We start from the raw sequence: 14,311 nt of genomic DNA on the forward strand, positions 1-14,311 counted from the left end.
GTATCTGGGTATATTTTTCATCTGTTTTCCTTGTGGTTACCATGGGGTTAACATTTAACATTCTGAGTTTATACCAACCATATTTGGTTTAATATCAACTTTACTTCAATAGTATACACACATATCCCTCTGTCCCCCCACCTTATTTTGTTCTTGTTACCATTTATATTTTTGTACTTTGATGTCCAAAACCATCTATTTATCATTACTTTTTGGGCATTTAGATTTTAGCACCTATAGGGAGTTAGAAGTGGAGTTATATACCAAGCAACATATTATGATAATACTGGCACTCATAATTACCTGAATGGTTACCTTTATCATAGGTCTTTATTTTTTTATGTTTCTTTGAACCACTGTCTAGTGTCCATTCCTTTCAGTCTGAAGAACTTCCTTTGACATTGCTTGTATGGCAGGTCTAGTGGTGATGAGCTCCCTCAGCTTTTATCTGGGAATATCTTAATCTCTCCCTCATTTTTGAAAGAGCATTGCTGTATATAAAATTCTTAGTTGGCAGTTGTTTTCTCTCAGTTTTTTAAGTATTTCAACCCATTGCTTTCTTGCCTCCATGGTTTCTGATGAGAAATTGTTTTCAATCTAATTGGGACTCCCTTGTGTAACACATTGCTTTTCCTTTGCAGCTTTCAGAAATCTTTCCTTTTCTTTGCTTTCAGTCATGTGGTCAATATATGATGGGGTGTAGTTTTCATCATGTTTATCTTGTTTGATTTTCTCTGGGTTTCATGGATTGGGCATATTCATGTCTTTAGCTAAGTTTAACTATTCCTTTTGTCCCTTTCCGTTCTTTTCCTTCTGTTGCTCCCATAATGCATATGCCAGTATACTTGATGTTGTCCCAGAGGTGTCTTAAGACTTTTTTGCTTTTTTATAATTCATATTTCTCTCTGTTCCTTAGCTTGACTCATTTCAAGTGCCTTGTTTTCGAGTTCATTAATTCTTCTGCTACCTCCTATCTGCTCTTGAAACCCTCCTGAGAATTTATTTCAGTTTTCATGGTCTTCAACTATTGTAATTATGTTTGGTTTCTTTTAAAAATTCCTATCTCTTTACCAAGATTTTCATATTGCTCATTCATTGTTTCCCTGTATTCTTTAGTTCTTTCTCTGTATTTTTCTTGAGCTTTTTTTTTTTTTTTTCTTTTTTTTGCATGGGCAGGCACTGGGAATCGAATCTGGGTCTCTGGCATGGCAGGCAGGAATTCTGCCACTGAGCCACCGTTGCACTGCCCTCCTTGAACATTTTTAAGATCATTTTATAAAATATTTGTTTGGTATGTCCACATCATTGTCTTCTTTGCTGGTGTTCTCTGGATTTTTTTTTCATCTTCTTCTGGATGGGCCATCCTTTTCTGTATCTTTGTCTTGTATTCTTTTGTCGTGAATGCAGCACTTCAACTAACCGTCTCCTGCAGCCCTGAGGAAGTGCTGTGTCTTTAACTCTCCTCTGCTGTGCCCTTTGACTGAGGTGGGTTGAAACAATAGCCACCTCTGCATTTGGCCTGGGTAGGTCAAAACAGTGTCTGCCTTCAGAGCCAGGCCTCTTGCCATTGGAAGTTGGTAATCAAAAGCCGTGATCAGTGATTGGTTGTACTCACCCCTGGTCTTGAGGAAGAGGACCAGCAAGCTAGCCAGGGGCTGTATCCCGCTGCAGCCTGCTGTGAAAATGCCACCAGGCACGGAGAGCAAGAGCAACTTACTGGTCTTTACCATGATTTATCATCTCTTCCTCCCACTCTTCCCTGGATGCTGTACAGTGTTCTTCTGGCCTCCAAAGTTTCTAAATAGTTGTTTCAGACAGTTCCTACCTGTTTAACAGTTGTTCTGGTCTACGAATTGAGTCCTGGAGCTCCCTACTCTGCCATCTTCCCACATTCCTCTTCTTGTGCCTTCTTGTGTAAGTATTTGAGAGTTTCTTTCAAGTATTTACTTAGGAGTAGAATTGCTGCTTCATAAGGTATATGTCTTTTCAACTTTAATAGATATTACTAAATTATTTTTGAAAGGATGTTTGTTGTGCCATTTTACATTCCTATAAGTAGTATGTCAATTTTCCCATTCTTCCACCTTCTTGTCAACACTAGGTATTGTCAAACTTCACATTTTGGGCTATTTGGATATATGTGATATGTCATCATGGGCTTTTCCTGTGACTTCCTGATATTTTTGTTTTGTGAATTTCCTATTTAGGTATTTTGCCCATTTTTTATCTATTAGGTAATTTGTGTTTTTCTTATTGATATGTGGAATTGGATTATATTTTTAATATTCCTATATCTGTTGTATAAGCATCAAATATCTTTTCTCAGTGTGTAGCTTTCTGTTTAATTTTAATGGTGTTTTTTGATAAAACAGTTATCATTTACTTAAATTTATGTTTATTATAAGTTCGAACTTATATTTTGGAGTCTTTTTTTCAGGGGAGAGGTATTTTGCGTAAGAATTATTTTCTAGTCTTAAAGACAGAAATTATTCTCCTGTGTCTTTAAAAAATGTTTAAATTTTCCATTTTATATTCAGGTCTGTCATCCACCTAGAGCAGATGTTTGTCTATGTATAAGCTAGGAATCTAATTTTCTTTTTGTATTGTATGGAAAACCATTTGTCCCAGTAAAATGTCTTCTCCCAGCTCATGTGCAGTGCATTCTCTACCTTATATCAAATTTGCACATAGTATGAATCTTTTTCTGGCCTCTCTTTTCTGTTCCCATGGTCTCTTTCACAATCCCAGGGTCATTATACATTGTCCTTAATAGTGACAGCTTTCTGTGAAGCCTTAACATCAAGCTGGGCTAGGATTGAATCTAATCTTCCTTACATGGTTCATGTTTTCCTTCCTTTCAGTCTTTTTGTGTTTTAACTCTGTTTCCTGTAGGCAGTATATGACTATATTTTAAAAAGCCATTCTGGAGTTCCCTGCCTTTTAACTGTTATTTTAGTCCACTTATATTTTGTTTGGTTTTCCTGTCACATTTTATGTTACTACTGATAACATATATTGTAATGTTCTTTGCTATTTTCTAACTTTTTTCTTCTTTTAATAATTCTAATCATTTTGTAATCTGGTACAACATCAAGTTCCAAGTCATAGGATGTAATCCTGATATGTCTTGAGGCCCTGGGTTGTACCACTTTCCAAAGTCTCAAAAGAACTTAGTCCTGGGGTTTAAATGTTTTTACAGAGCCCAGTAGATTTCTGAACTCCTTAGCAGTGAGTTGGTTTAAATCTTTAATCTCCTATCCAGTATGTTGTTCAACTTTATCCTCCATTCATCAATATTCCTATAAACTGGAAATTACCTTATAAAACTTTACTAGATTTTAAGTTTAACTTTTTGGAAGGAATGCTTCATAGGTAAGCTATATATTTTACCTTTTATCAAACCAGGAAGAGCATAAAATATGATGTTTATTTCAGGTACTGGCAGTTTTATCTCTCTATTGTTGTGTTCCCTGCCAATTTTTCATCTAATATTTTCATCCATTGACTTTTAATTGAATCATTTCAGTAGGTATTGCAAAATAGTGATTTTCTAATTCTGCATTTCTCTGGATGGATGAGTTGGATTTGTTCTATGAAGGAGAACTTTTTCTTCTACTAGGTTGACTTGATTACCCAAAAGTACAGTTCATATAGAAAATTTGTAATTGCTACCTTCTAAGGGAAGGAATTTCATTTCCTAGAAACTTCCAGTATTAATCAGAAGGTGGTGGTGATTATGTTTTTTTCTTGTTCTTATTGTTCACATGAGTGTTGCTACAAATACATAGATTTTTATGTATTTAATGTGCTTCATTCAAGTTATTATTCTTGTTGAAGTTCAAATTCAGAATAAATTGAGGAGACAAAAATAAAAGCTAAGAATAGAAGCTCATTGATTTTCATATACACTTGGGATCTAGTTAATCTTTTCTGATTATTTTGTCTATCCATTCATGTACCAGTCTCACATTGATAAAATTATTTAGCTCCAGAAATACACACACACACAATGACAACACTCTGGTAGTGTTTGTGTAGAGATTGATACAAATTAAGGACATAGGGAGAATTTGTCATCTTTGAGTGTTCTTATACAAGAAGATATTTCTATTCTTTTGAGTCTCTATTTTTGGATTTCTCAGGAGTATTCAAAGTTTTTCCTCATTTAAGTTTTTCAAATTTCACAGTAGGCAGTTGATCTTTTTTGTTGTTCTTTTATGTCTGGTGTTTTATTAGATGTTTTGTTTTGTTTCTTTTTTTATTTTTTTCTCTTTTATTTTGTTTTATTAGATTTTGAAATGCATTTCCTTAAATGTATTTTTGTTTAAATCTATGAAGGCTATTTTATTTGTGTTAATTTTTGTATTTGCCATTGTATTGATATTATTTATTGTTTGCAGTTGTTTTGCAATTGATTTTCCCCAATATTTATTTAAAATTAGAGATTATAATACCTCTTCTTTTCCAATTCATATACCTTCAATTTCTTTCTCTTATCTGATAGTATTGGTTAACACTTCCAAGACAATGTTAAGTTGTAGTGACAGTAATTGACGTATTTTCTTATTCCTGAGTTTACTGTCAATACTTCTGGTATATCCCCATGAAGTAAGATTTGACTATTACTGTTACATAATTATAATATATGAAGAATAGAAACATAAGATTGATTTACTATATGGTACTCTGTCTCAGAGCTGGTCAACAATAAAGAATATGCTTTATATTAGAAAATTGATGAGTGATGTGGTTTCTTCCTTTTTAATCCCTACTAAAACAATGAATATACTTGCACAGGTGAGCATACTTACCTATTTGTATGTATTTCCCATCACTTCCACCCCCCTGTCAGGCAACCTAGCCAGCATTCCTTAGGTGTCAGTTCTCAGTTTCCCACCCCTGAGTCTCAGGCTACATTCTTAGATTATCTTCTAGTCCGTTTGCTGCCCTTTCTCCAACAGTGCTCTTGTTCTTTCCAGCTCTCACCTTCTTCCCGGGCTGCTGTTTCTTGCCATTGAGTTCAACTGACTCCTTAGCTATGATCCAGGCTGTGTAAACATTGGGACACCTGGAGGCTCGTCAATCTGGGTCACAAACCACATTTGGGTGACTAGGGGGTAAGAGTCCCTGCTGGGGGAGCCTAAAACAGTGTATTAAAATACATGTGCAACCTAAAAGTCAATCAAGAGCAGAAGCCACACCTTTTGTGTAAAATGAAGCCCTGGAAGGAAAGGGGGTTCCTGAAGTGGTTGTTCGTCCCTGTGGTATGAAGTCCTTCTGTCCAACCCCGTCTCTCACTTGTCCTCTGCGTAGCTGCTGGAGACCCCACGGCATACTGCTTATTGCCGGTTTCTCGGCTTCTCTGCTGAGTAGCAATTCTTCAAATATTATCACACTGTCAAGGGCGTCACATTCTCTTGATTATTTGCTGCCAAGAATGCCACCTCCTAAAACCTGGGCCTTCCTTCTCTTTATTTTCTGTGCCATCAGCCTTGTGGTCAGATGCATAATATTTAGAGCCCGACTCTGCTTCTTATTCCCTTCTCACCCTCTGTCAAGCTACCTATTTTTAAGCTGCATAACATTGTTTTATCCCTATTTTTGTTGTTCACAGGTCTTCTTTACCACAAAGCTTTTAATGCCCCAGTTTTAGCACTTTGCTTTTGCTGTTATTTTGAGCTATTATTTCGCTTTGAATTTTATATTTGAACCATTCAAGCCTCTCTCTATACCTCCACACGGGTCTGGGCTTCCTCCAGGCTTGGGAGATTTGAGCTAGTTGAGTAGGAAGGCCTCAAAGTGATACATAATGTTTCTTAGGTCCCACTGAGCCAGACATTGTTTCTTGTGCTTTAAGTGTGTTAAGCCATTTTAATGTTACCTCGCCTGCAAGGGAGGTTCCGTGATTATACACGTTTGAAAGAGGAGGAAGTCAAGGCCCTGGGGGTGAGGTAACAGGCCCAGGGCACGGGAATGGTGGGGCAGGCTCAAGCTTGAACATCTGGTTCCAGAGCTGGGCCCTTAACCCCATTCTGCAGACAGGGTACTCCATCTCTGGGGCACTTCCTTCCTTTCCTCTCCTTCCCAGCCGCCCTCCCTCCACCTGTTCCCCACTTCTCTCTAGCTCTTCCTCTCTCCCAGTTCATCCCATTGCATGCTCTCCAGGTCACTGACACTGCCCTGGGCCCTTCACAGTGTAACAGTTCCTTTGTTAGACTTTGCTTTCTGAGTATGGATATAGAAGCCCCTTGGGTGCAGCTATCAGGAAGATAAGTCCAGACTAGGAATGGTCAGCGACTATTTTCCAGGGCAACAGCACATCAGCCTGGCCAAGTTTTTTTCTCTCAGCCTGGATCCCACGTATCTATCTTCCTTCTCTTATGCTCTCTGGCAGTACCATTGTGGGGCCCATTTCTTCAGAAATAAATCCAATAAACAGCAACAGATAGGCTCACGTTCCTTCTGCCTCAACTCAGGTCTATGGTCTTAATTTTTTAATCTTGATTCAAGAGAGGTTTTTTTGGAGAAATTGTAGGTTTACAGAAAAATCATACAAAACATACAGAATTCCCTTATACTCTCCCTATTATTAATAGCTTACATTTGTTTGGCACATTTGTTACAACTGATGAAAGAATATTACTATAATTGTACAATTAACTATAGTCCATGGTTTATATTAAGGTCCCCTGTTTGTGTTCTACAGTCCTATGGTCTTTTTTTTTTTTTTCAGTTTTTATTCTATAAACATTTATTCAGCCTAAAATTTTCCCTTTTATCTACATTCAAATATGTAATTCAGTGCTGTCAATTACATGCATAGTGCTGTGGGGAGTTAATGCATAAATTGTACAGAGTTTCTATTTGTGATGGTAGAGAAGTCTTGGTAATGGATGGAGGTGAAGATTGTTTTTGATATCTGGATTCATTCTTGATGCATAGCCTTGAAAGAAAAACAAAACAAAGCATAGTGCTTAAAAGCGCATTATAACATACTTGGGAACTTCCCAGAAGATTTTTCATCTGAAGGAGGGGAGGAAATTGGCTTCAGGCCTTCCTAAAATATGCATGTTCATATATTTAGAGGCAGAGTCCTGGTTGGTGGGGGGTGGGGGGATGCATTACAGTATTTTTCAATGGTCTGGAATCTAAAGTCATCTTCTTTCATAGATTTAGACAATGCAGCCTCTGAAGCTCTTTTCTGGTTGTGTTAACTCTCGCGAGAGACTTCAGCCCCTCTCAAGGGTAAACTGAGATTCATAAGAAAGTAGTTCACTTAAACAAACCTTTAATATCTTGTTCATCTTTTAAAATTTTATTTCATAACCACTAAAGTATTGTAAGAACAGTACTTCCACTTTTATTGGAGTTTTCTGGCTAAAGCCATATTTACATTTATTTTAGCATTTTTATTTGAATTTGTATCATAAAAATTATCTTGCATTCCCATTGTTCTCAAATTTCCTGCAACTAAATGAAATCTTTGAAATTGACAATCCATTCCAGAAATCAATAAAAAATATAGACTCTTAAGGAATGGAAAAAAGTGTTTTCTGATAAGATTTTATGCCATAAATAGCTATAGAGAAAATGTACTGAGGAAAAAAAAAGAGAGACAGATAATACCACCCCAAGAGAAAAGAGATGAGGAGTAATATTTGGAATTTCTTGAATTCATGGGACACACTGAATGAATACGACTTGAAGGCTCTTGGCGTAGTAATGGAGTTACAATTTATACCTAAAGTATTAGAAAATGAGGTAATCTAGTTTAAGAATTATATGGGAAGTACAGTGTGTAACCTATATAGAGTCAAGTGGATATGAGATCTTTTATTCTTGATGGTGATCTGGATAAATTACTAGGAATGCTGAATTTGGAAAGTAGCACCTTCCTTAGAGGGTATCTGGAGGAATAAATGGGGCAGTGGGTAAAAAGGACCCAGCAAAGTGCATAGCTCATAGTAAGTGCTCAATAAATATTAGCAATTAGTTCTATTAGTATTACTAATACTATTAATAATGAGAGTGTTAATACTAACAATTAGTGTTATTAATGAGAGTATTATTAGTATTATTAATTAGCAGTGGATGTGAAATATTCCTTCCTAGTTCTGTGTTACTAGATGCCCATCTTTAAGTGCTAGTTGGGAGGCTGACATCCTGTCCTGAAAATGGACATATCTGAGTAGGGCTCATGTGTAAATAGAAGGCCATTTCATTTTTCTTCAGTAGTGAACCATGGTTGGATCTCCAGCAGGCCAGCGCTGTCCTCTGAAAGTAGCTTTGATTCAGTGCCACTGTTTGGAAAAGTAATTACACAGCTAGTGTTGTGTGTAATAAAATATATGTTCTGTAATTTTAGCCTGGAAAAGTTCTTATCTTCTTCATTCTATAAGAAATAATTGCTCACTTTTATTCGTTTCAATACTCATTGGTTTATAAATTGGAAATGTGTGCATTGTTTTCTAAATTTTGTCTTCATAGTCTCAATAAAATGGTCTAGTTTAGTCTCCCCTACTCCACTATTGTCCTTTTATTCCTAAACCTCCTTAGCAAATTCCTTGCAACAGTTCCTGAACCCTCATTACCATTTGAAAGATAGGAGGTAGATGAAGAACTCTCATTCTTGATTTTCCCTAGAATAGGCTTAGCCAAGGAGATGCAAAATTGGTAATGGGACCCAGTAGTAGAAAAAAGGAAGTAAAATATATGCTAAACAACACTCTCATCAATTAAGAAAAGAACAATATCCTGCCTGTGTCATGGCTGTTTTACTGTGGCAATTTTCTGATCTCTTTTTCCTGAGACAGTTTTAATCCTAAGAGTATCAGGAAGGAGTGGAAACTAAACAAAGACTATTGAAGCCTTAAATCAAATTGACAATGTTCACTATCTCACTGAGCTGCAGGTGTCTTCTAATTTCTCTCTAAGAATTTGATGACTGATCTTGGCAAGCACAAAAATGTGTTCAGTCTTCAAATTTAATTAAAAACAAGGCTTAGAGTCTTTCTCTTATAGGGCTACACAAAGTAATTTTAGTTTGGATGACACCTTGTTTTCTATGTCGTTACAAGGGTATCTGATCGTTTAACTCATTGAACTTTCTTCAGTTGCTCTCACCTATTTCCCAGATTATTTGTTCAGTAGTTCTTTTAAGTTTGATCCTAAGAGAATTAAAATATCAAGGTTTTGGGTGGGCAGTGGTGGCGCAGTGGCAGAGTTCTCACCTGCCATGCCGGAGACCTGGGTTCAATTCCCGGTGCTTGCCCATGTGGAAAAATAAAATAAAATAAATAAAGGTTTCTTTGATTCCTGAGGAAAACAGTGTGAAACCTGCTGATTGGTCCTTTGAGGAGACTTGTGAGCTCTCTACCCAGGGACCTTGTTGAAACATCTACTTAATCACCTCATGCTGGTCCCTATTTTACAAGCATATATATGTGAAAGGATGTTTTCTTTTGTTTGTAATTCTGTTCCTAGGTTTGTTGTAGTTCTTTGGGGGGAATGCAAGGATTGCTATGTTTTTAAACAGTTTTTGAGCAACTGTCCTCATTTCTACAAATCTGATAAAAAGGCTATTACGGTTCAGCTTACAGAATGTTCTCAGGTAGTCAGCAGCCATTTGATCTTTCCTAACTGATAAGGAAATGCTTCCTTTAAAATATTGATATGGAGAATTTTGCATTCCAAAGGAATAACTGGGCTGCAAAATAGCCTTCCTTTATTCTTTTCTCTCATGTTCTCAGTTTGGACATATTTCTATAAATGTGCTATGCTCGTATTTTTAAACCTATGCTTCCCCCCTTTATTTAAAACACAACCACATTAGATTTGCTGTCTCAAGATAGGACCTTTTCTATGGCTGATACATACCTGTTTATCTGAACTATGTGGATGTTTTACTTCTTTCTTGATAAAGTAACTATAGCTGTAATAAATTTTCCTGTGCAATAGCAGTAGTTTGCTTTTTAAAACTTATCAGATGTGAAAAGAGCTGCATTTTATTTTTAAATTATGTTGGAAAATGAGGTATTACATAAATCCTTTAACATACAAAATAGCTTGTTTTGATATTCGGTCAATTCAGATGGATATAATCAATTTCATCATTTTGTTTTACTCTGAGGACAGGGACTGAATATTAGTGACATGCTATCTTTCTACTCTTCTTCTTTTCTCTGTTGTGCATTTATATTCCGTTGGGAGACATAGGGCCTATCTTTATGCTGGAGTATAATTACTATAAAAAATCGAAAGATATAACTAAGTCATTTTTTGCTTATGAGAAAAAACTATTATAAAATTAATTTGATTTGCCATCTATGAATGAGGTAATTTGAATTTTTCCAATGGAATTTTAATTTTAATTACTTTGCATTCAGATTTTCATATTGGATCATTTAACTTAGCATTCTAATTTTTACCAGAACACAATTTGGGAGTGACCAGATCAAATGAGACTATTTACGTGAAAGTGGATTGTCAACAGAATGAATTTATGTGTGATATGGTAGTATTTTTAACCGTGGCTAAAGAAACATAGAAACAAAGGGTTGCATGAAATGCTTCTGACATTAATGTGCCATCACCCCCATAAACTAGACAAAGTCCTCTGGGAAAAATGGCCTTGCAAGGGACAAAGCAGCAGAGTTTGCCATAAGACTCTTCTTAACTTCATCTGTATGTAAAGCTTGCATTTGTTTTGATTTGCATACAGGCGTATTCCAGCTACATGTTTCTTCTACTGAACCCCTTTACTTCAAAATCGTAGAAAGAACTCTGCTGACTTTTTGTCAGTAGAACAGGATTCCATCTCATTTTACCTTTCTTAGCCTGGAAGACCAACAATTCTGAGTGGATATTGATCTCCCATATCGAGTCTTATACTGAGACATAAAGCAGGGCGAGAAAGAGGGAGAGAGAGGGGGCAAAAGAGAAATGTGTATAAATGCTGGTGCTAGTTTATCAAAGATATTTTACATTTTATGTAATGTAAAGAATATTTTTATAGAAGCGCTTTTATTTTATTGGTAATTTCTTTCATATTGGCTAAGTTGTTTGTTTCTAACTTCATTTTGACTTTTTTCCCCAAGATGCTCATTTGAGCTGATTTCTAGAGTTCTCTGGATTAGAAGGTTGGCACCTTTCTTCCCCTCATCCATTTACTGTCACTCTCACTTTCTTGCACTCTCTGGAAAGAGTGTGAACTGAGCTGCTTCTGCGTCAGATGACCAACCAGTCATGTGGGTGGGAAAATTCCTTTTCTTTTTGTGAAACTATTTTGAGTCTTGAGGGTGTTTTTTATTTTTTTTCTTTAACAGTTTATTTACTTTGCCCTAATCTTATTCTAAATTGAAAATAATTCTTTCCCACTCTGTTTCTCTCACACACATGTAAACTCTTGCCTTTATGACTCAGAACATCTACTTTGTGCTGTGTAATGCTGTTCTAGATTTAGTGTGGATGAATGACGAAAGTTTGGAGCCCCCTAGCAAAAGCAGGGACTTTCTCCAGTGCCCAACACCTTGGTGGCACAGGGGAGGCAATCAGTCATTGTTGTCTGACAGTGAGATGATATAAGTCTGTTTTCAATTAATTTTCCTACTTGGGTCTAGTCCACTCTCAGCTCTCTTTCTGACTTACAGAAAGAGTTGATGCCTAGATTTTTTTTCCCTAAGGTATCTATCAGATTTCAATCCAGTTTATGGAAAAGCCAAGCAGGCCTAATTTCCTGTCCTTAAAGAGAGATTATGGTCTCTCTGGGAAAAGGAAGCAAACACCTGAATAGTTTGACAAGATGGAATTAATGTATTTCCCACCTTTGTGCCAAAATCTGTGGTAGATTGAATTATGCACTGGAGAAAAATGTTCTTAATCTTATTAATCCATTCATGTGGGCATGAACCCATTTTAAAAAAAACACCTTTTGAAGATGTTATTTTAGTTATGATGAAGCCAACTGAAATGGGGCGGGGCTTAATCTGGACTGCAGAAGAAATTAAGTAATAATGAGAGAAATCCAGCTGGAAGAGTAGAAGCTGAAGTCACCATACTCTGAAAGGAGACACCATCATGTGCATTCTCCTGTGATGGAAAAGCCAAAAACCAAGGATTGTTAGCTGCCAGTTCCAGAATGCAGTTTTCTTGGTGAAAACACCACCTTTCTGAATCTTGATTTTGAACTTTTCCTATCCTCAAAACTGGAAGCAAATAAATGCCCATTGTTTAAGCCAACCTCCTGAATGGTATTTGTTTCCGCAGCTGGGAAACTGATACATCCTCACTGAGACATTCTAATTCCAGCTCAGTCTATCTTCCAGAACTCTCCCAAATCCTTTTCCTCTTCTACCTTGCTTGAACATCATTCTTAAATGCCTCTGCTGAGCCTCCACCAGCACTTCAATTCCATTTTCACTTTAAAAGTATAATTTATTGAGGTATTCTTCAACCCTAGAAAAAGACAACCTCCCACTAGACTTTCTCCTAACCTGGCTACGTTCTACAATTGTAGAATATTATGGTCACAGTAGGTATACTGTTAAAGAACATAATGGAGCTCCTTTATAATATCAACTTCATAGTTCTTAATTACTCCATCTCACTGTGATCACAACCACTTTCTTTCCAACTCTGACAGTGTGTCTTCACTCTATGACATTGGTCTTTTCTCCCTTGCAGATGTACTTCTAAGCCTTAACTCCTCCCACCCTGCCATTCTGCTCTGCATTTGGTTTCTTTCTTCCCTGTTCATACTGACCTGCTCTCTGGCTATATGGCTGAACTGCTAGCTAACAGCTTCTTTGTGTCTCTTACCCTATTACTCTCCAAAGTGGGAGGGCAACTTGACAGCAGAATTCCTACACCTCTCAGCACTTCTTCCACCTTTTTGTCTCCTACACTCACGTGATGAGCCCTCTGAACAAATAGCACACGGTGGTGCACGCTGGCATCCACACAAGTTCATGGTCTTTTGCAGATGAGCTTCAGTGTTACTCTTCTTTTTGTTGTTGTTGTTTGTTTGTTCTTTATTGGTTTGTGCCCTTTCATTTCCTCTGGCAATTTTGTCCCCAAACCCTATTCACCAGCCACTCTCAGCTGATACCTTCCTGCATGGGGTGGCAGTATAGCATGGAGTTGAAGAGCAGGGCTTCACCATCTGGACTGTGTTTGAGCACTTGCTCTACAAGTTACTTTGTGGTACTGGATAGTAATTTAACGTCTCTTCCTATAATTCTTCATCTGTAACTTGTGGATAATAATGACACCTACCCTATAAGGACTTGGGTATTAAATGACTTAATATTGGTAAAGTAGCTTAGAATAGTACCTGGCACAGAGCAGGAACCATAAATGTTGGTTATTGTTGCCTCTTTTATCAATGATGGCACTGAGGCTGTTAGGTCTTGTTTCTCTCCCTAAGTGTAATTTTGTTGACAACTCTCTTTGCATTCCTTTCATTCTCAGAAATGGTGCATTAAATGTCCCCCTGCCCATGTCTTTATGCCTCTGACCTAATTTCTTGTCCATGTCTTCTTCCACAGCTTTAATCTCTTCCTTAATGCTGGATCAATACCCCAAGTCTATAAGGATACTGAAATTTCTCCAGTTCTATAAACAACCAAAATATCATCATCATAATCAGAAACAATGAAAGGAAAACAAAAGCGAAAGAATTTCCCTCTTCTCTCTTCTACTTCAAGCCGTTTCTTTTTCCTCTCTTCTCTCATATAAATTCTTAGAAAGATTGGCCTTCCCTCCTTTGTGCACTGCTTCCAGCTCTATGTGAAGTTTGCTGATACTAAACAGATGCCCAGAAATCTAACTGTGTGTCATATTCAAAGATTTGTTTTATGTTCTAGTGGCCTCTGAGCCTCTTCTGGGTTTCACACTGTTAACCAGTTCAAGCTATAGTGACAATAAATCCTTGACTTCCATCATCCCACTGTCACTTGGTTTGCAACACTCTTTGAATCACTCCCAGTATCCTTTCCTAGTACTTTATCCCAGTTCCTAAATATATACTCTTCCCCAGGTCCCATTCTGCACCCTAAGCCTTTTTCTACATATATTTACTGATTAATTTAATGTATTCCCATGACTCCATCTGCCATTTACTGGATGTGCCAGTGAATCACAAATCTCTATTTCCAGCCCCACATCTCTCCTGAGTTTTCTTACCCCTGTCCAACTATCTCCTAGATGTGAATACCCACAGGCATCTCAAATTCAGTACATCTAAATTTAAACTCATTAGTTTCCAATCGACACTTCACTCCTGTATTTCTATCTCAGTGGCTGCCTACACCAT

General features: G+C 37.0%; 1 protein-coding gene across 6 annotated transcripts in view; it reads left to right on the forward strand.

The window, feature by feature from the left end:
• The window catches only part of CTNNA2 (catenin alpha 2), a 1,185,776-nt gene that overhangs the window by 60,786 nt on the left and 1,110,679 nt on the right, over nt 1–14,311 (forward strand). Inside the window, exon 1 of one of the 6 annotated variants that reach the window (XM_077134706.1) lies at nt 1,624–1,914. The exons of 4 other annotated variants lie outside the window; for them this stretch is intronic. The gene's annotated coding sequence lies outside the window, so the exon portion shown is untranslated. Of the gene's footprint in view, nt 1–1,623; nt 1,915–14,311 lie in introns of those variants that run through there. One more of the 6 variants, XM_077134710.1, reaches the window with a different exon arrangement.

The sequence above is a fragment of the Tamandua tetradactyla genome, chromosome 17 (assembly GCF_023851605.1).
Source record: "Tamandua tetradactyla isolate mTamTet1 chromosome 17, mTamTet1.pri, whole genome shotgun sequence".
In the NCBI taxonomy this organism is placed as follows: Eukaryota; Metazoa; Chordata; class Mammalia; order Pilosa; family Myrmecophagidae; genus Tamandua; species Tamandua tetradactyla.